General features: G+C 44.8%; 1 pseudogene; it reads left to right on the top strand.

Moving 5' to 3' along the window:
• Positions 1-8,818: 8,818 nt before the first annotated feature.
• Positions 8,819-9,169, top strand: LOC111554431 (annotated as a pseudogene).
• Positions 9,170-27,517: the final 18,348 nt, after the last annotated feature.

Raw genomic sequence — 27,517 nt, 5'->3', positions numbered from 1 at the left:
TTGAGGCCAGATGTGGTGGCTCATGCCTGTAAGCCTAGCACTTTGGAAGGCTGAGGCAGGAGGATCACCTGAGGTCAGGAATTCGAGACCAGCCTGGCCAGCATGGTGAAACCCTGTCTCTACTGAAAATACAAAAATTAGCCAGGCGTGGTGGCAGGTGCCTGTAATCCCAGCTACTCGGGAGGCTGAGGCAGGAGAATTGCTTGAACTGGGGAGGTGGAGGTTGCAGTGAGCCGAGATTGCACCACTGCACTACAACCTGGGCGAAGAGTGAGACTCCATCTCAAAAAAAAACTGTATTGAGTCTTCTTGTCCATAAACGTAGAATATCCATTTATTTGGATAATCCCTTATATCTTTCATTGGAGTTTTATAGCTTTTCTCATATAGATCCTGTACACGTTTTGTTAGATTTATACCTAAGTATTTCTCTTTTTTCTTTTCATTTTTTCTCTTTTGGTGCTAATGTAAATGATACTGTGTTTTAAGTTTCAAATTCCAATTGTTCATTGCTGGTATATAGGAAAGCAATTGACTTTTGTACTTTAACCTTGTATCTTGAAGCCTTGTTATAGTCAGTTATTCCTGGAGTCTTTTTGTTGATTCTTTTTTTTTTTTTTTTTTTGAGACGGAGTCTCGCTCTGTCGCCCAAGCTGGAGTGCAGTGGCCGGATCTCAGCTCACTGCAAGCTCCGCCTCCCGGGTTTATGCCATTCTCCTGCCTCAGCCTCCAGAGTAGCTGGGACTACCGGCGCCTGCCACCTCACCTGGCTAGTTTTTTGTATTTTTTAGTAGAGACGGGGTTTCACCATGTTCGCCAGGATGGTCTCGATCTCCTGACCTCGTGATCCGCCCATCTCGGCCTCCCAAAGTGCTAGGATTACAGGCTTGAGCCACTGCGCCCGGCCTCTTTTTGTTGATTCTTTGGGATTTTCTACACAGACACTTATGTCATTTGCAAACAAACATTTTTTATTTCTCCTTTTCCAATCTGTAACTTTTATTTCCTTTTCTTGCCTTGTTGCATTAGCTAGTACATCCAGTATGACGTTGAATGGGAATGGTGAAGAGCATCCTTGATCTTAGAGGGAAAGCATCTGATTTCTCACTATCATTTATGATGTTAGCTGGAGATTTATTTTCTTTTTCTTTATCTTTTTGTTTTTTTCTTTTGAGATGGGAGCTTCCTTCTTGTTGCCCAGGCTGGAGTGCAATGACACAATCTCGGCTCACTGCAACCTCCGTCTCCTGGGTTCAAGCAATTCTCATGCTTCAGCTTCCTGAGTAGCTGGGATTACAGGCGCCCACCACCACACCCAGCTAATTTTTTGTATTTTTAGTAGAGACAGGGTTTCACCATGCTGGTCAGGCTGGTCTTGAACTCCTGACCTCAGGTGATCCACCCATCTTGGCCTCCCAAAGTGCTGGGATTAGAGGCGTGAACCAATGGGCCTGGCCTAGCTGTAGATTTTTATAGATACTCTTTATCAAGTTTGGGAAGGTCCCTTCTATTTCTAGCTTGCTGAGAGTTTTTGATCATGAATGGTGTTAGGTTTTGTCAAATGCTTTTTCTGCTTCTACTGATAAGATCATATAATGTTGCATGTTGATGTGATGATTACATTAATGAATTAATTTTTGAACCAGACTTGCATACCTAGAATAAATCCCACATTGTTGTAGTGTATAATTCTTTTTATACACTGTTGTGTTCAACTTACCATTTTGTTGAGGATTTTTGCATCTATCTTCATGAGAGATATTGGTCTATAGTCTTTCTTATAACCTTTATCTGGTTTTGGAATTAGGGTAATGATGGCCTCACAGAATGAATTAGGAAGTATTCCCTCTCCTTCTATTTTCTGGAAAAGATTGTAGGAAAATGGTATTATTTCTTCCTTGACTGTTTGGTAGAATTCACCAGTAAAGCCATCTGGACCTGGTGTTTTCATTTTTGGAAGATTATTAGCTATTGATTCAATTTATTTAATAGATTTAGGCCTGTTCAGATGATCATTTCTTTTATTTTATTCACTTTACTTTTTTGAGATGGGGGGTCTCAGTCTGTCCCCCAGGCTGGAGTGCAGTGGCATGATCACTGCTCATTGCAGCCTCCACCACCTAGGCTCAAGCAGTTCTCCCACCTCAGCTTCTCAAGTAGCTGGGATTACAGGCATGTACCATCATGCCCAGCTAATTTTTGTATTTTTTACAGAGACGGGGTCTCACTCTGTTGTCCAGGCTGGTCTCAAACTCCAGGGTTTAAGCTATCCTCCCACCTTGGCCTTTCAAATTGTTGGGATTATAGGCATGAGCCACTGCATCCAGCCAGACTATCTATTCCTTTTTAAAAAGTTTTAAAAATATATGTTTAAAATTTTAAAAATAGAGATGATGTCCCACTATGTTGCCCAGGCTGGTCTCAAACTCTTGGGCTCAAGTGATCCTCCCACCTCAGCCTCCCCAAGTGCTGGAACTTTAGGCACCAGCCACCAGGCCTTGCCTCTATTTCTTTTTGTGTGAGTTTTAGTAGTTTGTGTCTTTCCAGTAACTGGTCCATTTCATTTCAGCTATCAGATTTGTGAGCACAGAATTTTTCATAAAATTCCTTTATTATCCTTTTAATGTTCTTAGGATTAGAAGTGATTGCCCCCTCTTTTATCTCTGATATTAGCGATTTATGTTTCTTCTCTCTCTCTCTCTTTTGTCTTTTTGATTTGCCTGGCTATCAATTGTATTGCTCTTTTTGAAGAATCAGCTTTTGGTTTTATTGATTTTCTCTATTGATTTCCTATTTTCAATTTCATTGATATCTTCTCTAATTTTTATTATTTCTTTCCTTCTGCTTTCTTTAGGCTCCCACTGCTTTCTCTATTTCCCTAAGCTGAAAGCTTAGATTGTTGATTTTAGATCTTTCTTCCTTCCTAGTATATAATAACTTCAATACTATAAATTTCCCTGTAAGCACTGCTTTTACTACATCCCATAAATTTTGGTGTTTAATTTTCATTTAGTTCAAAATATTTTAAAATTTCTCTTGAGACTTCTTTGACTCACATGTTATTTAAAAATGTGGTGTTTTGTTTTGTTTTGTTTTTTTGAGATGGAGTCTTGCTCTGTTACAGGTTCACGCCTGTAATCCCAGCACTTTGGGAGGCCGAGGCGGGTGGATCACCTGAAGTTAGGAGTTTGAGAACAGCCTGACCAACATGGTGAAACCCCGTCTCTACTGAAAATACAAAAATTAGCCGGGCGTGGTAGCATATGCCTGTAGTCCCAGCTACTCAGGAGGCTGAGGCAGGAGAATCACTTGAACCCGGGAGGCGGAGGTTGCAGTGAGCCAAGATCATGCCACTGCACTCCAGCCTGGGTGACAGAGCGAAACTCCATCTAAAAACGAAAACGAAAAGAAAAGAAGTCCAGCCCCAAACCAAAATTTTCATTCATATGTTGGGAGGTCGGGAGGATGCTCTCCTGTGCAGAACACAGAGGGCTGTGTCCAGCATGTCCCTCTGGAGGGCACGTACCATCAGCTAGCGGCATTTCCAGGCCCACCACTGCAGCAGCTCTAGCTCACAATGTCTCCTAAAGCTCACCCAACAAGCTCAGAGTAAGTTTTGGGGGCACGGGTGACATGCCAGAACGGACTGGCTAAGGTATCAACTCAAGCAAAGACCAGACAGGGAGGTGTGAGTAACAACTATGGAGCAGTCTTCTTTTTACAGAAACTGAAAAAATAAATAGAACATCTTTAACAGTTTAAGAAAATAAAATAAAATGAAATAAAATAAAAAAGCAGATGTGGCATTTAGCACAATGCCTGCCAGCCAGCAAGTGCTCAGTAAACGTCCACTGTGAGATCCATGATGATGCTAAGAAAAGGCATCTCCACCCACTGCGGCCGCCTTCAGAGGGAGTCCACCAGAGAAGAAGGGAGTGTCCTCAGCGCCCACCTTTTCCGGTGTTTATCTCCCTGCACCCCAGACACTCCACTAATCCTGCTTCCAGGCAAATAGGTGGCCTGTGGTACGCTGAATATGGACCAGAGGCCTGGCACCTCTGCACCTGTCTCGTGCTGAACTTCCTGGCTGGAATTCCCTTCCCTACTCTTCTCCAACCAGTCACCAAAACCCGGTTTAAAGGTTGTCTTCCAGACTGGGCACAGTGGCTCATGCCTGTAATCCCAGCACTTTGGGAGGCTGAGGGAGGCAGATCACTTGAGGTCAGTAATTGGAGATAAGCCTGGACAACATGGCAAAAACCCTTCTCTACTAAAAACACAAAAATTAGCTGGGTGTGGTGGTATGTGTCTTTAGTTCCAGCTACTTGGGAGGCTGAGGCAGGAGAATCGCTTGAACCCAGAAGGCGAAGTTTCCAGTGAGCAGAGATCACGCCATTGCACTCCAGCCTGGGTGACAGAGCAAGGCTCTGTATCATAAATAAATAAATAAATAAATAAATAAATAAATAAATAAAGCCTTCTCTGCAGTGGTTTCCATAGTAAGAATGCTCCTTTTGTATTTAATTTTTTACTCTTTTTCTCATTGAAAAGGAATACAGGCCTTCAGTTTCAGCTCTGACATGTTAAGAGCTTGGAAACCATCACTCCCATTCTCACAGGAGAAAAGTTGAACACAGTGAAAATTAGCTTTTTAAAAGATCATCAGGGCTGGACGCAGTGACTCACGCCTGTAATCCCAGCTCTTTGGGAGGCCAAGGCAAGTGGATCACTTGAGGTCAGGAGTTTGAGACCAGCCTGACCAACATGGTGAAACCCCATCTCTACTAAAAATACAAAAGTTAGCCAGGCATAGTGGCGTGCACCTGTAGTCCCAGATACTTGGGAGGCTGAGGCAGGAGGGTCACTTGTGCCTGGGAGGTGGAGGTCGCAGTGAGCAGAGATTGTGCCGTTGCACTCCAGCCCGGGCAACAAAAGCGAAACTCCATCTCAAAAAAATTAAAAAAATAAAAATAAAGATCATCAGAGGATTGAGGTCATAGGGCAAACCACCACCTTGAAATATGGAGATGCGGTGACGACAGAATCACAGCTGAGAGCTGCCTACCTGAAGGAGAAGCCACGGGAGCCAGGAAGTGGCAGGATCACTGAGTCAGGAATGGACTAACAGCTGGAGGCTGAGCTGAGACTAGCTTGAGAATTAAAAACTGCTTGGGACCCAGTGTTGGTCAGGGGCCCACACTTTCATGGATTTTACTTCCAGGAGCCCCACAAGGTTCTCACAGTGTATTTTTATTAACTGCTTGTCACGCATTTATAATACATTTTCACACCAGTTTTGATGGTATTCTGTTTATTATCTCATCATATAACATCAGGATGTGCATGCATTCATGTGTGTGTGTGTGTATGTGTGGCTTAACCACATGGGTTTCCCTCCCTCCCTCCCTCCTTTCTTTCCTTCCTTCCTTCCTTCCTTCCTTCCTTCCTTCCTTCCTTCCTTCCTTCCTTCCTTCCTTCCTTCCTTCCTTCCTTCCTTTCTCTTTCTTTCTTTTTTTCTTTCTTTCTTTCTCTCTCTTTCTTCCTTCCTTTCTTCCTTTCTTTCCTTCTTTCTTTTTCTTTTTTTTTTTTGACAGAGTCTCACTCTGTTGCCCAGGCTGGAGTGCAGTGGCACAATCTCAGCTCACTGCAGGCTCTGCTTCCTTGGTTCAAGGGATTCTCATGCCTTTACCTCCCAAGTAGCTAGCATAACAGGCACCTGCCACCATCCCCGGCTAATTCTTGTATTTTTAGTAGAGATGAGGTTTCACCATGTTGTCCAGGCTGGTCTCCAACTCCTGACCTCAGGTGACCTGCCCCTCTCAGCCTCCCAAAGTACTGGGATTACAGCTGTGAGTTACCTTGCCTGGCCTATTTTTCTTATATAACAAGAAGCCTGGAGCTAGGCGGTTACTGATGTCTCTTGAGCTGCTCCAGGATGCCATAGATGTTTTTCTGGTATTTGGCTCTACCATCTTTAGTTCGTTCCCTTTATTCTCAAGCCTGTTGCCTCCCGGTTGCAAAAGGGCTGCAATAAATTCTGTTCTGCAAACTTTTTCTATGGCAAAAATAGACAGATAATTAACTTTTTAAAAGCATGATTGAGCAAAGTTTGGCTGTTATTGATTGTTTAGAATTTTTTTTCTCACCTTTACCTGGTTATGTTGATATCAGGTAAATTGTTTAGTATTGTTTTTAAATTTGGGAAAATTTAAGCACCATTTAGAACAAATAAGTTTTGAACAGTTCTGGTGGCAGAATATTTTCCTTAGTGCAATTCCTAAATATAAGTTTCAAGTCAAATAGACTGTGTGAGGAAGTGTCATGGTATATTAGGCTGAGAGGCGCCCTGAGTCAACACAGTCTAAGGGCTGCAGTTGGGACAGTAACCTCCAAGTGTCAGCGGGCAGCTGGGCTTTCAAACTCTCCTCCTGTGTGGTGGCTCATGCTTGTAATCCCAGCACTTTGGGAGGCTGAGGCGGGTGGATCACTTGAGGTCAGGAGTTTGAGATTAGTCTGGCCAACATGGTGAAACCCCGTCTCTACTAAAAATACGAAAATTAGCTGGAAATCGCTTGAACCTGGGAGGTAGAGTTTGCAGTGAGCTGAGATTGTGCCACTGCACTCCAGCCTGGGCAACAGTGTGAAACTGCATCTCAAAACAAAAAAACAAAAAAACAAAAAACAACAACAAAACTCTCCTCCCGGAGCCACACCCACACCCCACGACCACCCAAATACTCATGCTAGCAGCCAGGCTCTAGTCCCCACATCTTCAGCAGATGTGCCTGTCCTTCATTTCACTCTGCTCTCCACTTCACTGACTGTCCAAACACGGGACAAACAGTACTGCAGGCTTCGTTTCCCACTGGAACACATTTGAGGTGTTTGGGGACAACCCCTCCTTGGACCATCTAGAAGCTACTCTGGGGGCTGCTCCTGGCTGTCTTCTGGTCTGATACACATCTCAGTCTCTACTCTGAAGAACATGAAGTCCAAGGTCAGTTTTACCCAGCTATGTCCAACCTTCCAGCCAAAGGGGAGGGAGTCAGTTCTTGGGTCACCCTCTGGCATCCTGGGGCAGAAGGACAGGTCTCTCCTTGCTGAGAAGCTGCCCACTAGGCTGAGGTTGGTGCCAACTCTGGCTCCACCTGAAAAGAAATGCTGGGGCTTTGTCTAGCACCATTCGGGATGGGGTTGCTGACTGTAAGGAGTGTTTTCAGAGGAAAGGTCAGTGCTCTCTTCAGTACTGCCCCTGCTGCTCCTGTGGAGACAGTGCTTGGGTCCAAATAACATGAACAGCCAACACGGAGTGCAGATTTCTGTGTACTGGGCTCCATTCTTCGCACTTCCTATATTAACTTCACATGGACCAGGAGGACGCAGGCAGAGAGGATGAGCCATGTACCTGGGATGAGTGAACACTGGGGACAGGATTTGAACCCACACACTCTGGCTTCAGAGTTCCTAAACGTTGCCCCGAAGATCTGAACAGAACAGGGACCTCTTTTCTTTCTTCTTCTTCTTTTTTTTTGTTTTTTGAGAGAGAGTCTTGCTCTGTCGCCCAGACTGGAATGCAATGGTACGATCTCAGCTCCCTGCAACCTCCACCTCCCGGGTTCAGGCGATCTTCTGCCTCAGCCTCCCGAGTACTAGCTGGGATTATAGGCGTGCATTACCGCGCCTGGCTGATTTTTGTATTTCTCCTGCCTCAACCTTCCAAAGTTCTGGGATTAGAGGCGTGAGCCACCACGCCCAGCCATGGGACCTGTTTTCACCATGACAAGAGAAGGGTTCTCACCAGCTTGCCAGTGAGATGTGAGAGTTGATGGAGTTGTGCTGGGATTCCCTAGCAAGTGTTCCCAGTGGTTTACAGGGTCCACAGTGTGCTTAAATCCACATAAGTCCTAATCCCTGACCAGAGGGCAGATTCTGCACGAGGAAGGAATTGCCCCTGGGGCCAGAATCCTACAGGGACCTTAGGTGTGCCCCTCATCCCTTTAGCTTGGAGGATGGGGGCCTGGGGAATAAAATGAATATCCAACTTGGTGATGATCACTTGTAGAGGATCAAGTGGGCACGTAGGGCAGACTCTAGACCCAGAACAGCTTGTAGACTGTCCATGAGGCACAGTGGGCAAAAGAAGCCACACGGACATGTGACATGGGACATTGACCTTCAAAGGCCATTTGACCTAGTCAAACAGAAGGAAAGGAGAGAAGAAAGGAAAGTAATATTTGCTGAGCATTTCTGAAGATCTGGGGCCTGGCTGCTGAAAACGTTTCATTTTCATTTCATGACATGAGTTTAATCATTCTCCTCAGAGTCTTTGTTGTTCTCATAAAGTCCTGGGTTTAAGAACAACCCCAGGTATTATTTCAGGCAGATAGATGCCTGGGAGAACCCAGCTTGCTGGTACATCAAAATTTGCTCACGGTAAATAAAATTCAGGTTAGCGGCCTTTAAATGTTGTCTTTTTAAAATTACATTTTATTGATTTCTTTTTATTATAGGAGTAGCACACATTTGTTGTGGAAAAAATAATTTTTAAAAAAAGCATCCACAATTTCACTATTCAGAAAGAATCACAGTAAATATTTTGGGATATATCTCTCCAACATTTTTAGTACAATTTTTTTTCACAGAAAATGAAATATTAAAAATGGCTTTCAGCTAGGCGCAGTGGTTCATGCCTGTAATCCTAGCACTTTGGGAGGCCAAGACAGGTGGATCACCTGAGGTCAGGAGTTCGAAACCAGCCTGGGCAACATGGTGAAACCCCGTCTCTACTAAAAGTACAAAAATTAGGGCGATGGGCACCATGGTTGGTGGCGAGGTGGCCACTGTGGTGGAGGAGCTGGTTTCGGGGTGCAGCAGGTGTCCGACTTTGTGGAGCAGTTCCGCTCCTATTCAGAGAGTGAGAAGCAATGGAAGGCCCACATGGAATTCATCCTGCGCCACCTGCCCAACTACTACAACCCACCCAACGGCGGTGGCCGCCTGGACCAGCTGCTGTCCCTTCTTCATGGTCTGGGCCAACCACCTTTTCATGGGCTGCAGTTACAATAAAGACCTTTTAGACAAGGTGATGGGAATGGCTGATGGGATGGAAGTGGAAGACTTGCCACAATTTACTACCAGAAGTGAATTAATGAAAAAGCATCAAAGGTAAGCCAGAAGATTTACCACATTTTCATCATCAGCTACAGGATTAGAAAGGAAGCTGGGATGAACGAGACACAGGCCACAGCAGCTCTCTGAAGACTCCTGGTATTACCAACATAAAGAGGCAATCTGTCTAGATTGGCTTTTTTACCTTCTCATTTTTCCAGTGGTTATCACTGCAAAAGTATGTATGGATAGTTATTTACAAATCATGCATTCTAAGATGAGTTCATCAACATTGTACAAGCCCTCCTTTTCTATTTTCAGTTTTTTTTTTTTTCTTAACGACAAGGTCTCACTCTGTCGCCCAGGTGGGAGTACAAAGGTGCAGTATTGGCTCATTGCAGCCTCGAACTCCTGGGCTCATATTTTCAGTTTTTAAGTTCAGAATTTTTGCTTAAAATGCCTTTTTGGGCTGGGCACAGTGGCTCATGTCTGTAATCCCAGCACTTTGGGAGACTGAGGTGAGCGAATCACCTGAGGTCAGGAGTTCAAGACCAGGCTGGCCAACATGGTGAAACCCTGTCTCTACTAAAAATACAAAAAAAAAAAAAAAAAAAAATTAGCTGGGCATGGTGGCACACACAATTAGAGACAAAATAAAAATAAAATAAAATAAAAAAAGAAAAAATTTTCAGGATATTCTTTTTTTTTTTTGAGATAGGGTCTCTCTCTGTCCCCAGGAGGTTTAATATATTTTGCATGTTAGAGAGAGGCTATATCTTTGGGGTGCTGTAATGAAGGTGTTCATTTTTGCTACACTAAGAAGGTGTAAAAGGGATGTGTCTGGCTATAGAAAGTTGTGTTATATGTTTTCAGAATTATGTTTGTCTGCAAAAATACTTGTGTGTAACAGACATTTCTTAATTATCCAGTCCTTAATTTTCCTTGTGAAATAGAAGTTCATTACTTTGGTTAAAAGTTATAATTACTATGCATGGTTGAGACTATTCTAGGAGCAGTAGCAAAAGACAAATACAACTGTGAATGTGCTTTTGTTTTTAAAGCAAAAAGAGGCCTGGCGTGGTGGGTCACGCCTGTAATCCCAGCACTTCAAGAGGCCGAGGAGGGTGGATCATGAGGTCAGGAGTCCGAGATGAGCCTGACCAATGTGGTCTTTACTAAAAATACAAAAATTAGCTGGGCGTGGTGGTGTATGCCTGTAATCTCAGCAACTCAGGAGGCTGAGTCAGGAGAATGGCTTGAACCCCAGAGGTGGAGGTTGCAGTCAGCCGAGATCACCCCACTGCACTCCAGCCTGGGTGACAGAGCGAGACTCCATCTCAAATAAATAAATAAATAAACAAACATTTTTAAAAAAGGAAAAGGAGTAGTTTTTCCTAAAGCAGCAATTCCCAAACTTTTTGGTCTCAGGACCCTTTACATACATAGAAAATTTATAGAGGACACCAAAGAGATTTTGCTTATATGAGTTACATCTATTAATAATCCCCACAGAGGCTGGGCACCATGGCTCATGCCTGTAACCCCAGCACTTTGGGAGGCCCAGGCAGGAGGATCACTTGGGCCAAGGAGTTCAAGACTAGCCTGGGCAACATAGTGAGATCCTGTCTCTATAATAATCATAACCACCAGCATCATCCCCACACAGAAAATTAAAATAAATTTAAAAATCTATTTGAAGTAAGCAATGATGGAATCGTTGCATGTTAACATATTTTTATGAAAAATAACTATATTCTCCAAAAAATGAGAAGAGCGGCATTATTGTCTATTTGCAAATCTCTTTAATGTCTAGCTGAACAGAAGACAGCTGGGTTCCCATAGCTGCTTCTGTCCTCAGTCTCTTGCCATTTCACATGTCATGTAGCTTCATTCGACGCTCATGAGAAAATGAGAAGGGAGAAATCATGTCTTAGTGTGATCATGAAAATAGTTTTGGCTTCAAAACTGAAAACCCCCCTGAAAGGGTCTTGCAGACTTCTTGGGAGTCCCCAGACCACACTCAGAACTTGTGTCTTAAAGTGTCAGTTTGTTTCAGAATATAAAAGACCATAATGAAGGACAAAATTCAGAAAGTGATTTTTATTTGCCTTAATATACAACAACTGAGTCTGAAAAGAGCTTATATGAATATATAAGAAATGTTAGCATATGAAATATGTTTAAAATTTGACAAAATTCATTGTTTTCTTGGTTTTGCTTGCTTAATGTATTAATTAATGCCTTCACATACAATTTTAAAAAAGGTAATTACTTTATTTTTCTTTTGGAGACAGAGTCTCACTCTCTCACCCAGGCTGGAGTGCAGTAGTGTGATTGCAGCTCGCTGCAATCTCCGCCTTCCTAGTTCAAGTGATTCCACTGCCTCAGCCTCCTGAGTAGCTGGGATTACAGGCGCGCACCAACAGCCCAGCAAATTTTTTTGTATTTTCGGTGGAGATGGGGTTTCGCCATTTTGCCCAGGCTAGTCTGGAACTGCTGAGCTCAGACAATCTGCCCGCCTTGACCTTCCAAAGTGCTAGGATTACAGGCATGAGCCACCATGCCTGGCCTAAAAAAGGTAATTCTTTATCTCTGTGAAATCTGCCTGCATATAAGGGATTCTGTAAGTATAATTTCCCACACTCTATTTTGACTTTCTTATGTCCTTGATTATGTAAACATAAGAAAAAAAACAAAGTTTTCTCATAAAAGCACTAAGATTCTTACAATTTTTTTTTACAGTTGTGTTGCCTTCTATATTTATTTTTAAATATTTTGTTGTCATTTTGATTAAAGAGATAACCAAGTATCATTTCCCAGTCACCCATGATTCTATCTTAATCATGCACCCAAATCTCCTCTGACAACTCTCGATATTTTGCCTTCAGATATTAGACACAAAATTAAAAAAAAAAAAAAAAAAAGAAGGATTTTTCAGGATATCTTTTTTTTTTTGAGACAGGGTCTCTCTCTGTCCCCCAGGCTGGAGTGCAGTGGTGGTGTGATCTTGGCTCACTGCAGCCTCGACCTCCTGGGCTCAAGTGATCCTCTCATCTCAGCCTCTAAAGTAGCTAGGATTATAGGCACGCATCACCACACCTGGCTAATTTTTACATTTATTTTGTAGAGGTGGGGCCTTGCTATGTTGTCCAGGTTGGTCTCAAACTCCTGGGCTCGAGCAATCTGCCTGCCTCAGCCTCCCAAAGTGCTGGGATTACAGGCATGAGATGAGGCACTGTGCCCACCATTTTTTTTTTTTCTTTTTTTTTTGAGACAGAGTCTCACTCTATCATCCAGGCTGAAGTACAATGGTGTCATCTTGGCTCACTGCAACTCTGCCTCCCAGGTTCAAGCAATTCTCCTGCCTTAGCCTCCCAAGTAACTGGGATTACAGGCATCTGCCACCACCCAGCTAATTTTTTGCATTTTTAGTAGAGATGAGGTTTCGCCATATTGGCCAGGCTGGTCTTGAACTCCTGACCTCAGGTGATCCATCTGCCTCGGCCTCCCAAAGTGCTGAGATTACAGGCATAAGCCACCGCACCTGGCCCCACCTTTTTGTTTGTTTGTTTGTTTGTTTGTTTTGACATGGTCTTGCTCTGTTGTCCAGGCTGGAGTGCAGTAGTATAACTGCAGCTCACTATAGCCTCAATCTCCCAGGCTCAAGTGATCCTCCCCACTCAGCCTCCCAAAGTGCTAGGATTGCAGGCATGAGCCACCATGCCTAGCCTAAAGACACCTTTTATACCTAAAACTATCTTTGAGATTTCCCAGAGGGCACCCTGGAAAGTCAGAAAATTTGTCTGGTTTTCTGCCTATAAAAAGAGAGGTGCTAAAAATAATTAAGTTTGATGTGTTACTATTCTGAGTTGCTGAGAAATGTATAAATATTTCAGAAACTGGTATTCTTTATGGAGAAGTTTCTGGAAATGTTTCAATGTCCTCATTATCTATAATATGCTTTTATCAGCTGGGTACAGTGGCTTGCACCTGTCGTCCCAGCTACTCAGGAGACTGAGGTTGAGGATGGCTTGAGCCCAGAAGCTCGAGGCTACAGTGATCCATGATCATGCCACTGCACTCCAGCTGGGTGACAGGAGGCCCTGTAGCTAAAATAAATAAATAAATAAACAGAAAAATAAACGCCTTTATCCTCAGGGAAGAAACACTGATAAAAACTCTCGTGAAACAATTATATACTATATTTCAATAGAGAATTCTACTCTCCTCCATTCTAACTTTATTGGTAAAGTAATAAGTTCACCATAGCCATTAAGAATCTGCCATTTACAAATAGGTTTTCTTTTGTTTTGATGATTATCTGAAGGGTCAGCTATACGCTATAGGCCAGAGTCCATGTCTCTTAAGAAAGGATAGACTCAAAGTCTGTGGAAAAGAACTGTACCAGGTGTTTTAACCTACTGCTATTTCACTTATTTTTATTTTTATTTTTTTGAGACGTTATCTCGCTCTGTCGCCCAGGCTGGAATTCAGTGGTGTGATCTCGGCTCACTGCAAGCTCTGCCTCCCGGGTTCATACCATTCTCCTGCCTCAGCCTCTCAAGTAGGTGGGACTACAGGCACTCACCACCAAACCTGGCTAATTTTTGTATTTTTTAGTAGAGACAGGGTTTCACCATGTTGACCAGGTTGGTCTCAAACTCCTGACCTCATGTGATCCACCCACTTTGGCCTCCCAAAGTGCTCGGATTACAGGCATGAGCCACCATGCCGGGCTCCTATTGCTATTTCAAAAAGTAGACTCTTGAGCACAGACTGAGCTAAGACCCCTTAGAAAACTTTAAAACTTTACTTAAGAAGGCAATGCTCACAAAACTCTCCCAGGAAAACTAGCCACTACCTGCCTTATGCCTTATTTAGGATCTCAGCCTTAGTGGTGGTATGGAAGGTCACCTAAGGTCTGACCAGGACGCTTAACAAGCTTTGGAACCTTAAGTAAAAAGGGATTCATTCAAAGTTACATGTACTATTGATGAAATGTAGTAGACCATTTGGGGGAGGTTGGCTTTTTAATTTCAGGGAAAGAAGGAATATAAGCTTTTTACAAGTTCAGCCAGGTGTGGTGGCTCATGCCTATAATTCCAGCACTTTGGGTGGCCAAGGCAGAAGGATTGTTTGAACCTAGGAGTTTGAGAACAGCCTAGGCAACATAGTGAGACCCTGTCTCAACAAAATATACAAAAATTAGCCAGGTGTGGCGGTGAGTGCCTGTAGTCCCAGCTACTTGGGAGGCTGAGGTGGGAGCGTTGCTTGAGCCTGGGAGGTTGAGACCGCAGTGAGCCGTGATCATGCCACTTCACTCCAACCTGGCAGACACAGCAAGACCTAATAAATCAACAAATTAATTAATGAATTCACTCTTTGATTCCCAATGAAAACTTAAAAACAGAAGTTAATTTTCTGGCCTTAGATGCTAATACTATATGGCTCTGGATTTGCAAAACAAACTGAAAGAGGCTTATATGATTAATTAACACTCTTGTTGCACCCATGTAAATAATTAGCACATATCTAGTGAGACTGGTGTTTTGTGTATTGCCATCAAGAAAAATCTTGGAGATTATTATGATCAAAAAGAGGGCAAGGGAAGTCAGGAAAATTGTAGAAAATTTTTTACTGGCCCAAAAGATTACTGGGTATCTGTTGTTACACTTAGTTTACCCTAAAGCTCCCTCCTTACATATTTTAAGTTCTCCATAGATAGTAAACTCTAGCCAAACTGGATGTGTAGAGACTGTAACCTACTTGTGTGCCAATCGCAGAGTTTCAGCCAATCACAGGTGGCCAACTATTGAAACTATGCTCAAAGAAGGCAAACGTCGAGCTGTAACCAATAGGCAGTTTCTGTGCCTCACTTTCATTTTCCATACATCGTTTTCCATTTTTCATCCATAAATATGGCAGCCCTGGAGTCTCTCTGAACCTATTCTTATTTGGGGGGGCTCATGATTAGTGAATCATTCTTTGCTCAGTTAAATGCTATTCAATTTAATTTGTCCTCAGTTTTTCTTTAACACTCTTTTTATTTATTTATTTATTTTTTGACAGAGTCTTGCTCTGTTGCCAGGCTGGAGTGCAGTGGCGTGATCTCAGCTCACTGCAACCTCTGCCTCCTGGGTTCAAGCGATTCTTGTCCCTTAGCCTCCCAAGTAGCTGGGATTACAGGTACGCACCACTACACCCAGCTAATTTTTTTGTATTTTTAGTAGAGATGGGGTTTCACCATGTTGGCCAGGATGGTCTCAATCTCCTGACCTCGTGATCTGCCTGCCTTGGTCTCCCAAAGTGCTGGGATTACAGGCATGAGCCACTGTGCCCGGCCTCTTCAACACTCTTATGGGTTAAATTGTGTCACCCCCCAAAGTGACATATGTTGAAGTCCTAACCCTCAGTACTGTGAATGTGACCTTATTTGGAAATAGGGTCTTTGCAGATTTAATCAAGTTAAGATGAGGTCATTAGAATGAGCCTTTATCCAATATGACTGATGTCCTAATAAGTGGGAAATCCGGACATGGGGAGAATGCCATGTGACTATGGAGGCAGAGATTGCAGTGATGCATCTACAAGCCATCGAAAGCCAAGGATTGCCAGAAACCAGCAGGAGCCAGAAGAGGCAAGGAAGGAGGCTTCCCTGGAGCCTAGAGCGAGCCAGGCCCTACCAACACCTTGATTTTGCACTTCTAGCCTCCAAAATTTTGAGACAAATTTCTGTTGTTTGAAACACCCAGTCCAGGTAAGGTGGCTCATGCCTATAATCCCAGCACTTTAGGAGGCTGAGGTAGGAGGATGTCTTGAGCCCAGGGGTTTGAGACCAGCCTGGGCAACATAGTGAGACCCTGTCTCTACAAAAAATACTAAACAAATAACCCATTCTCAGACCTAGGAATTGAATACATATCTTTTCTGTGGAAAGCAAGGCTTAGACTTTACTGGGTTATCTGATTCTATATGGTCTGCACCTTTCATTGTCTGTGATTGCAAATTATTCCAGCTTATAAACATGTAAATACATTTTCCATTAAAGATGCAATTCATTTCATTCAGTGAAAGAGGCCATCTCTTAGTAATTCATTTCTGCATTCCTGGTCATCTACATATGTGTTTGTTCTTTGGATTCTCCTTGGAAACAGTTTTTATATTTTACTGGTTCTCTAAGTAATTAATGAGTTAAATAAAGTCTTTAAGATGTGTTCATTCTGTATTAGAATGAGTCATGATTTTACCTTTCTGAAAAAAAAAATTAGCAATGGGTATAGAGAGTCAAGGGATATTATTGTTATTATTATTACATATTTTTTGAGACGGAGTCTCACTCTGTCACCAATCTAGAGTGCAATGGTGCAATCTCGGCTCACTGAAACCTCCAACTCCTAGGTTCAAGCGATTCTCCTGCCTCAGCCTCCCCGAGTAGCTGGGACAACAGGCACGAATCAGCACGTCCGGCTAATTTTTGTATTTTTAGTAGAGACAGGGTTTCACTATGTTGGCCAGGCTGGTCTCGAACTCCTGACCTCATGATCCACCCGCCTCGGCCTCCCAAAGTTCTGGGATTACAGGCATGAGCCACCACACCCAGCCAAGGGATATTGTTTTGAAACGTCTGCTCCAATTTCTCGGTTCTTTCCCAGGTCAGTTAACCAGGGCATTCTCTATTCACTGCCCCATAAAAGAGATGAATATGGCTGGGCATGGTCTAGCTGCGCCCCTGGGGAGAGCAGAAAGAACTTAGGCATAATCAATAGATTTGGCAGAATATGAGTCTGAGCAAATGCTCATGCATGGCGCCACCTAAAGGCTTCTAGGTGTGGGTGGAGGAGAGCGAGAGCAGGAGTGAGGAGCGTGCAGCACAGCTCATGTGGATACCAAAGCAAGGGTGCCCTGTGCCTTTCCCCAGTCCAAGCCCAACTGTGGGGGTGGGACAACAGACTGTCTCATCACAATGAGTCAAATCACAGCAGAGGGTGTCTCTCTCTCTCTCTTTTTTTTAGAGACAGGGTCTCACTCTGTCACCCAGGTTGGAGTGCAGCAGTGCCATCATAGCTCACTGCAGCCTTGAACTCCTGGGCTTAAGCGATCCTCCCACCTCAGTCTCCCAAGTAGCTGGGAGTACAGCCACCACTCCTGGCCTTAGTCTTCTATTGTCTTTCCTTTTCCTTTTGGTCTGGTAGGTTTCTCAGCTTTTTCCTTTATCTAGATTAGTGGCTTATTCATACTCAAGAGTAAATGACTGTACTTTTTAAACTGCTATAATATTTTGAGGGGCAGGTAAGAGGAGTCAAAGCCTTAGCCCTAAAGAGCTTGTGTTACTTCAAACATCAGTCACATAGGGGAGGGGACAGAGGATCACTTGAACCTGGGAGGCAGAGGTTGCAGTGAGCCAAGATTGCACCACTGCACTCTAGCCTAGGATACAGAGTGAGACTTTGACTCAAAAAAATAAAAATAAAATAGAAACATTGTATTGGAAGAGCCCAGGAAGTTGAGCAGCCAAGGAGCTGGGAACCCGTGGATTTAGAAACATAAACCTCAAATCTGGGATGGGGATTGGAGCCAGAGGGGTGGGCTTGGGGATTATCTGCAGAGAGTCTTGGCTGAAGCCAGGGGAGAGTAGAGGAGTGAGGCGAGAGCGATAAAGGAAGAAGCTTGGGACATGCATGGGTGGAGGCAGGAGGCGGGTGCTGGAGGAAGGGGAGGCTGAGGTCTACCTGTGCCAGGCACATAGTGAAGGCAGAGGCCAGGAGGAGAAGCCCTGGCTTTAGACTTGGGCAGTTGGGAACTTGAACCCAGATGCTTACTATGAGCCTCAGTTGCCTTGTCTGCAAGAAGTCCAATGCAGAAGGAAGATAGAGGTGTGCGGGACTGAACAAGAGCCCTGGGTGAGTGGAGGGGGAAGGATTGAGGGCACAGGAGTATGGGGGTGCCACAGGAAGGAGAAAATAGCAGACTCAGCAATGCAGGGAGGATGTCTCCCAGCGTAAGACTTAGAGTGGCTGTGGGATCTGCCTGTCACTCAGGCTTCAGAGGACCACGAGGCCGCTTCCATTGTACACAGGCACTGGCTCCTGGAATTCAGAGAGTGGGGCATTTGTGGCACTGTTGTGAGCTGTTGATTCAAAGGTCAACCTCATCCCGGCCTTCCAGGACCTAGCCCAGCTGGGGTCTGTGTGGGTTTCACAGTGGGCCATGGAGATGCCAGTGTGCTGTGGCCATCTGTGAGGGGCAAGTCCTCACTTGGGAAAGGATCTCAGGCTCCCTGGGCTCCCATTTACCTATCTGTAAAATGGGTCAGTCCCACCGGTCTACCTCCCAGGGTGCCGCTGAGGCGGCATGCCAGAGCCTTTTGGAAACAGAAAGAATTCTACAATCTCAGAGATGGTGACTGACACCAAGCGTATCTCCTACGTGAAACAGGTTTTCCTCCCTGGCTGCTTCTCAGGAGAGTCTGCAGGAAATGATTTTGAAGTGTTTTGATCTCCTTTGCAGAAAGACACTGAATCCATTCAATATGTCACGGCACATTAGCCCTTCTGCTTTGGAACTGAGGATGACCAATTTTATTCAATAGCTGGTGACAACCTTTTGGAATTGCCTAAAACCCCTGAGCCTCATGAAGTCCTGGCCCCTACACTGGCCTGAGTATTGTTTCTGCTTCTATCCCCACAGAGGACCCTGAAATAGGCCCGGGCTCCCTGTGAAGGTGATTTGGGGGCCGGTCCCCTGCTATGCCGTCGTGTTCCTCGCTTGGTACCAGGGTGCCCATTCTTGGCAGTTTTTCCTGTGACTTGGGTCTGCTGGCCATGCTCAAGTCCCAGTTCTGCCTTGTGGCTACTCCGTCTCTCTGAGGAACAGGAATAATTCTTGTTGCTACCACTTACTGGGTGCTGGCACTTTCCCCATACTGGTAAGGTCAAAGCTCACAATGCCCCAGTGAGGAGGTCTCTCATCTCCATCTTCCAGACCAGGTAACTGAGGCTTAGAGGGAACAAGCGCCTTGCCCGGGTCACTGCGCTACTGTGTCAGAATTGGGGTTCACACCTGGGGCTGTCCCATGCCAGGCCTGTGTTCTTTCCACTGTTATTACCTTCTATGGAAGTTGGGGATCCTACTAACTTCACAGGAGTGTCATGAGCAATAGGTGAACGCTGAAACACAGAAGGTTGGCATGGTGGCATGCACCTGTGGTCCCAGCTTCTCAGGAGGCTGAGGTGGGAGGATCACCTGAGCCCGGGAGGTGAAGGCTGCAGTGAGCTGAGATTGCACCACTGCACTCCAGCCTGGACGACAGAGTGAGACTCTGCCTCAAAATAAATAGAAAAGAAACCTAGAAGGCTCACATATATATACATGTATATCCTGTCTTCAGGTGGAAAAGTGGGGAGGACAGAAAGAACTCTTTCTCCATTTGCTGCTTCTTTTTTTAATTTAATTTAATTTAATTTAATTTTTTTGAGACAAAGTCTCGCTCTGTCGCCCAGGCTGGAGTGCAATGGTGCGATCTCGGCTCACTGCAACCTCCGCCTCCTAGGTTCAAGAGATTCTCCTGTCTCAATCTCCTGAGTAGCTGGGATTGCAGGTATGTGCCACCACACCCAGCAAAGTTTTGTATTTTTAGTACAGATGGGGTTTCACCATGTTGGTCAGGTTGGTCTCGAACTCCTGACCTCAAGTGACCACTTGCTTCAGCCTCACAATGTACTGGGATTACCCGGCCACGCCCGGCCCATTTGCTGCTTCTTAATTGCCTTTAGCTCAAAAGTAGTTATGTCAAAGAGACATATCCTGGGGCAACATATTCTGGATTCCCCCAGTGGTGCTGCGCCTCTCCTCTTTGCCTCGCTCACTGCCTTTGCCCTCACTACCACCCCACTGCACCAACTGCACAGAGGTCAGAGCCACACAGGAGTCACATCCTTGAGATGTATTGCCCTGAAGAATAGGGGAACAAGGCTGGGCATGATGGCTCATGCCCATAATTGCAGTGCTTTGGGAGGCAGACGTAAGAGGGTCGCTTGAGATCAGGATTTCGAGACCAGCTTGGGCAATATGGCAAAACCTCATCTCTATTAATAAAAAAATATTTTAAATTACCCAGGCATGGTGGTATGTGCCTATAGTCCCAGCTACTGAGGAGGCTGAGGTGGGAGGATCCCTTGACATGGGAGGACTGCTTGAGGCTGCAGTGAGCCATGATTGTGCCACTGCATCCAGCCTGGGAGACAGAGTGAGATCCCAACTAAAAATAAAGAAGAGGGGCTTAAAAAGTGTAAATTTTGAGTCTTAAAAAGGTTTAAGTAGGCTGGCATGATAGTTCACACCCCTAATCCCAGCACTTTGGGAGGCCAAGGCAGGAGGATCACTTGAGCCCAGGAGCTGGAGACCAGCCTGGGCAACATAGTGAGATGCTGTCTCTTATAAAAAATAATTAATTTAAAAAATGAGCCCAGCATGGTAGCTCATCCCTGTAATCCCAGCACTTTGGGAGGCTGAGGCAGGAGGATCACTTGAGGCCAGGAGTTTGAGACCAGCCTGGCCAACATGGTGAAGCCCCATCTCTCCTAAAAAAGAAAAAAAAAAAAAAATTAGCCAGGCATGGTGGCGCACACCTGTAATCCCATCTACTTGGGAGGCTGAGGCAGGTGAATTGCTTGGACCCTGGAGGCAGAGGTTGTAATGAGCCAAGATGGTGCCACTGCACTGCAGCCTGGGTGACAGAGTGAGATTCTGTCTCAAAAAGACAAATAAATAATTTTAAAAAGTGAAAAAGGAAACGCTCAAGGGCCTATGAGAATCTGTCACCTCCTTCCATACACATCGAATGAACATTTTCCAATCCATAACAGAAAGATACAGGTGGGAACCATGGATCCCTTCCTGTAGAATATTCTTGTCCACCAGACATTTCAGCCCTCCTTGGAAGAATAGTGCCATCTAAGTAAGCTCTGCCCTTTGAGTTTAACCCTGGAAATAAAAGTGCAGGTAGGTTTGGCAGTTAGACTGACATCAGACTTAGAACCAGGCTCCCTGCTTTTCTAGACAGTGCCTGGTACCCTGAAGAGTCCTACCCCTGGGGCATTCCCTGTGCAGCCAGAAATGGGAATGGGGTGCTTTCCCCCTTACCTTCTGTGGGATGGAGAAATGGGGTCTCCAAATGCACCGCTTTAGCTTCAACAAAGACTTTGACCCAGAATATTCTCTATTCTCTCCTGGCATCTGCTGCTGCCCCTGGCTGGCCTCATTGCCATGGAAACAGAAGGGGAGGATCATTTTGGACTGGCTCAGCAATTCCCATGCACTTGCCTCCTAGAAGGCAAGCACAGAAGGCAAGGGGATGTTATCGCAGAAGGATTCGCCAGATCCTTGATTTTCAACTTTGAATCACTATGATGTATCTATTCCACTTTATGTAGAAAGAAGTATAAAAATCTTGGAAAATTCCTGCTGCTTCCATGGCTCTTTGATGTTTGTCAAAAAGCCTGCTCTCCTGGCTGTCAGGTTGGCTGCACAGCTTCCTGTTCTGCCCTTATTTTTTTTTTTCCTCTTCATTTAGCATTAATAATGCACTTATATTTTTATAGATGAACATAGTCACATACTTGTGATCTTTTCAGGTTTTATTATGAAAATATTAAATGCCAGCCTGGGCAACATAGTGGACCCTGCCTCCAAAATTTTGTTTTGTTTTGTTTGAGACAGGGTCTTACTTGGTCACCCAAGATGGAGTACAGTGTCACGATCTCAGCCCACTGTAGGCTCAACTTCCTGGGCTCAAGCAATCGTCCCACCTCAGCCCCCCAAGTAGCTGGGACTACAGGAATGCACTACCACACCTAGCTAAGTTTTTGTAGTGACAGGGTCTCACCCTGTTGCACAGGCTGGTCTAGGACTCCCAAACTCAAGCAATCCTCCCATCTCGGCCTCCCAAAGTGCTGGGATTACAGACATGTCACTGCGCCTGGCCCACATTTTTTTTTTTTTTTTTTTTGGTGATTAGACAGGCACGGTGGTGCACACCTGCAAAGATCGTGCCATTGCCCTCCAGCCTGGGCAACAGAGTGAAATCCTGTCTCTTAAAAAAATTGTTTTATAAGTTTATTTTTCTTATTTTTTTAATTTTTTTTTTTTTGCTTTCTTCTTAACTGCTTCTTCAGCATTAAAAAAAAAAAAAAAAACTTTTTTTAAAGAAAATAGGCTGGGTGCAGTGATTCACACCTGCAATCCCAGCACTTTGGGAGGCCAAGGCAGAAGGATTGCTTGAGTTCAAGAGGTCAAGGCCAGCCTGAGCAAAATCGGGACACCCTGTCTCTATCTATTTTAAATTTAAAAAAGAAAATATTAAATAAGTCATAATGTTTATGTAACAGGTAAAAATGTATATAAATGTTCAATAAATTATAAAGAAGAAAGAAGTTCCCTTGTGATCACACTTCCTACCCAATGATGGTTTGCATTTTGCAAAGTTCTTCATCCATAGACACACAGGTATTGGTGGTGTTGCCATGATTATAACAATCCCTTTTGCTGGCTGCCTTGTATCCTGTCCCATCAAGGACCATGTGTTTTGAGGCAATTATCTATCCTGCTCCTTCCCAGTGCCAAGCTTGGCATGCACCAAGCATGCGGTGCTTGCCAGACGAAAGTGAAGATGCTATTCAGTTCAAGGCTCCAGGAAGGTGATTTGGGAGGTGGGACAAGTCTTGAATGGAGAGACAGAGAAGGCAATCTTTGTGCCATGAGGAAAGGAGAGGCTGTGGGGACCTGGGTGTGGCCCTCCGAGCCTCTGTGGTTGATCTCCACTGCCTGTCCCATAGCCTCTGATCCTCTTCTGCCTTCTCTTTGGGAGCTCTCAGCCTGGATCCTTCTTACAGTGAACCCTAGGAAACCACTCGAGGCACCCATCCTAGGGTGATGCTTTTGACCACCCACGGGTGCCAGATGTGCCTGTCCTTGGGGGCAGACAGGTGGACAGGGACTGTGGGTTGCAGCCACCCAGAGCTCTCACCAGCTGGAGGAACAGCACTGCCTCTGGGGCGGTTCAGGTCATTCAGGTGGAACGTCCAGATCTCTTTTCCCAAACAACATATGCCAGGGAATCATAAACTACCAAACACTGTGAGTGGCTGTCATCCAATTCTGAAAGTAAAACTTCCTACTTTAGTAGCAGAAACCAAAATTGGGTGTGAGAGGATCACCATTAGGTGCCAATACCACTTCAAGTGGAAGCCCCACCTTCTCTGGCTTCCGGTAAAAGTATGCATGCATCTCTTTTTAGTTTACAAGCATTTGGATGTATATTACCTTAATTCCCAAATTGACTCTGCAAAGTAGGGCAGTATTCCTTATTTTGAAGATTGATATGGTTTGGCTGTGTCTCCACCCAAATCTCATCTTGTAGTTCCCACATCCCCACCACGTGTCATGGGAGGGACCCAGTGGGAGGTAATTGAATCATGGGGACCGTTACTCCCGTGCTGCTGTTCTCATGATAATGGGTGAGTTGTCACGAGATCTGATGATTTTATAAGGGGCTTTTCCTTCTTTTGCTCAGTACTTATCCTTGCTGCTGCCACGTGAAGGATGTGTTTGCTTCCCCTTCTGCCATGATTGTAAGTTTCCTGAGGCCTCCCTAGCCATGATGAGCTGTGAGTCAGTTACATCTCTCTCCTTTATAAATCACCCAGTCTCCCGTATGTCTTTATTAGCAATGAGACAATGGACTAGTATAAAGATGAATACCCAAACTTAGGAATAAGACTTTGGGCCGGGTGTGGTTGCTCACGCCTGTAATCCCAGCACTTTGGGAGGTTGAGGTGGGTGGATCATGAGGTCAGGGGATCGACACCATCCTGGCTAACATGGTGAAACCCCGTCTCTACTAAAAATACAAAAAAAAAAAAAAAATTAGCCGGGTGTGGTGGTGGGCACCTGTAGTACCAGCTACTCAGGAGGCTGAGGCAGAAGAATGGCGTGAACCCAGGAGGTGGAGCTTGCAGTGAGCAGAGATCACGCCACTGCACTCCAGCCCGGGCAACAGAGCGAGACTCCGTCTTAAAAAAAAAAAAAAAAGGAATAAGACTTTGACTATACAAAAGTCAACATTGCTTTCCATGTATTTTTCCCACACTACCTACTTTACGAAGGGCAGTGATGAGTCAAACTGTGTCATGGGGTGAGAGGCCCTGAACCACATAATAACGAGAACAACTGAAGAAAGTGGGGCCTGTAATCCCAATGACTCAGGAGTCTGAGGCTGGAGGATTGCCTGAGGCCAGGAGTTTGAGACCAGTCTGGGCAACGTAGCAAAACCTGAATAAAGAAATTAGCTGGGCATGGTGGCATGTGCCTGTAGTACTAGCTACTCAGGAGGTTTAGGCTGGATGATCAAATTCCTTGAGCCTAGGAGCTCTAGGCTGCAGTGAGCCATGACTGCACCACTGCATTCCAGCCTGGGCAACAGAGTGGGACCCCAACTCAAATATGGAAGTAGGAATGATTCACCAGTGGAAGGTGTGAAAGTTGTCAGAATCAAAATGGAGTCACTGTGTTAAAAACAAACAAACAGCCTGGGCACGGTGGCTCACTGTTGTAATCCCAGCACTTTGGGAGGCCGAGGCGGGTGGATTACCTGAGGTCAGGAGTTCAAGACCAGCCTGGCCAACATGGTGAAAACCCATCTCTACCAAAAATATAAAAATTAGATGGGCATGGTGGCACATGCCTGTAGTCCCAGCTACTAGGGAGGCTGAGGCAGGAGAATCACTTCAACCTGGGAGGCAGAGGTTGCAGTGAGCCAAGAGTACGCCACTGCATTCCAGTCTGCAATAGAGCAAGACTCCGTCTCAAAAAAACAAAACAAAACAAAAACAAATAAACAAACAAAGCCAGAAGGCCATGAAGAGAGGGTTCTTATGCATAAATGCCTGATAACAAAAACTATCATAAAAGATGCTACAAAAACCAAAATCTTACTTGGGCCATTGTAACCTTAACACACACAAAAATTCTTCAGGGATATCTGCTCGGCAACTGCCTGTTCAACCTCAGACTGCTGCCATCCTTGTTACTGATCCTTGTAGCCAAGGATAATTATCTCAAAACAATATGTAATCCTCCTCATTTTTCCTTTAAAAACCTTAGTCTTTCTTCCCTTCCTGAATATGCAGTTTACTGTGGCACGTGTATTCCCATTGCAATGCTCTATGGCTGAATAAATATTTTATTTTAGAGACAGCCTCTCTCTGTTTTTTTAGGTTGACACAGGGAAGACAGTGGGGACCCGATGACTCTCTTCAGTTACATGGAAGATAAATTATGTGGTGGCTGGGTGCAGTGGCTCACGCCTGTAATCCCTGCACTTTAGGAGGCCAAAGCAGGTAGACTGTTTGAGCCCAGGAGTTCAAGACCAGCCTGAGCAACATGGTGAAAACCTGTCTCTACAAAAAATAGAAAAATTAACTGGGTGCAGTGGCATGCACCTATGGTCCCAGCTACTCAGGGGCTGAAGCGGGAGGATTGTTTGAGCTGGGAGGTCAAGGTTGCAGTGAGCCGAGATTGCGCCACTGCACTCCATCCTGGGAAACAGAGTGAGATCCTGTCTCAAAAATAAATAAATAAGATAAATTATTCTCTGGGGTACCAAAGGCATAATTAATGAGGTTAAGACAAAGGAAAGCAAAGTTGAGATATGTATGTGTGTGTGTGTGTATCTTAAATATATATACCTGATATATATACATCTCTCTATGTATAATATATATGTATATATCTCCCTATATAAATAAAATAAACACTTAAAACTTTCTGAAACGTAATTACTTGAGTGACCAGTGAGTTTTTTTTTTAATCGCTGAAGGTATTCAAATAAAGGTTGACTGTTACAGAAGACATTCAAGTAAAATGATTTTTTTTGTTTTTTTGAGACAGAGTCTTGCTCTGTCAGCCAGGCTGGACTGCAGTGGCACGATCTTGGCTCACTGCAACCTCCGCCTCCTGGGCTCAAGCAGTTCTGCCTCAGCCTCCTGAGTAGCTGGGATTACAGGCATGTGCCACTATGCCTGGCTAATTTTTGTATTTTTTTTTTTAGTAGAGACAGGGTTTCACCATGTTGGCCAAGCTGGTCTCGAACTCCTGACCTCAGGTAATCCGCCGGCCTTGGCCTCCCAAAGTGCTAGGATTACAGGTGTGAGCCACTGCACCCGACCGTACAATGACTTTTAGGATATGTTTTGAGGCTGGGCGCGGTGCCTCATGCCTGTAATCCCAGCACTTTGGGAAGCTGAGGCGGGCGGATCACCTGAGGTCAGGAGTTTGAGACCAGCCTGACCAACATGGAGAAATCCCATCTCTACTAAAAATACAAAATTAGCCTGGCGTGGTAGTGCATGCCGGTAATCCCAACTACTCGGGAGGCTGAGGCAGGAGAATCACTTGAATCTGGGAGGCAGAGGTTGCAGTGAGCTGAGATTGCGCCATTGCACTCCAGTCTGGGCAACAAGAACGAAACTCTGTCTCAAAAAAAAAAAAAAAAAAAGAAAAAGAAAAAAAAGGGCATGTTTTGACCCTGAAATTCTATGAAAATTCTATGATAAGTTCAAGCTGAACATCAAGTATGGCAACAGGGAATGCTGAGGGATCACAGGAAGGGTGTGGTGGCTCACGCCTGTAATCCCAGCACTTTGGGAGGCGGAGGCAGGTGAATCACCTGAGGTCAGGAGTTCAAGACCAGCCTGGCCAACATGGTGAAATCCTGTCTCTACTAAAAATACAAAAATTAGCTGGGCGTGGTGGCGGGCACCTGTAGTCCAGCTACTAGGGAGGCTGAGGCAGGAGAATCACTTGAACCTGGGAGGCAGAGGTTGCAGTGAGCCGAGATCGTGCCACTGCATTCCAGTCTACAACAGAACAAGACTCCATCTCAAAAAAAAAAAACAAAAAACAAAAACAAATAAACAAACAAAGCCAGAAGACCATGAAGAGAGGGTTCTTATGCATAAATGCCTGATAACAAAAACTATCATAAAAGACTCTACAAAAACCAAAACCTTACTTGGGCCATTGTAACTTTAACACACAAAATAATGGTCCACAGGCTGGGCCTGGTGACTCACACCAGTAATCCCAGCACTTTGGGAGGCTGAGGCTGTCATATCACTTGAGGTCAGGGGTTCAAGACCAGCCTGGCCAACATGGTGAAACCCTGTCTCTACTAAAAATACAAAAATTAGCTGGGTGTGTTGGTGGGTGACTGTAGTCCCAGCTACTTGGGAGGCTGAGGCAGGAGAATCGTTTGAACCTGGGAGGTGGAGGTTGCAGTGAGCTGAGATTGCACCACTGAACTCCAGCCTAGGTGACAGGGCAAGATTCCGTTTCAAAAAAAAAAAAAAAAAAA

Source organism: Piliocolobus tephrosceles, chromosome 15 (genome assembly GCF_002776525.5).
Source record: "Piliocolobus tephrosceles isolate RC106 chromosome 15, ASM277652v3, whole genome shotgun sequence".
Taxonomy (NCBI): Eukaryota; Metazoa; Chordata; class Mammalia; order Primates; family Cercopithecidae; genus Piliocolobus; species Piliocolobus tephrosceles.
Note: the sequence above shows the minus strand (reverse complement) of the source record. Positions and strands in the feature narration are given on the sequence as shown.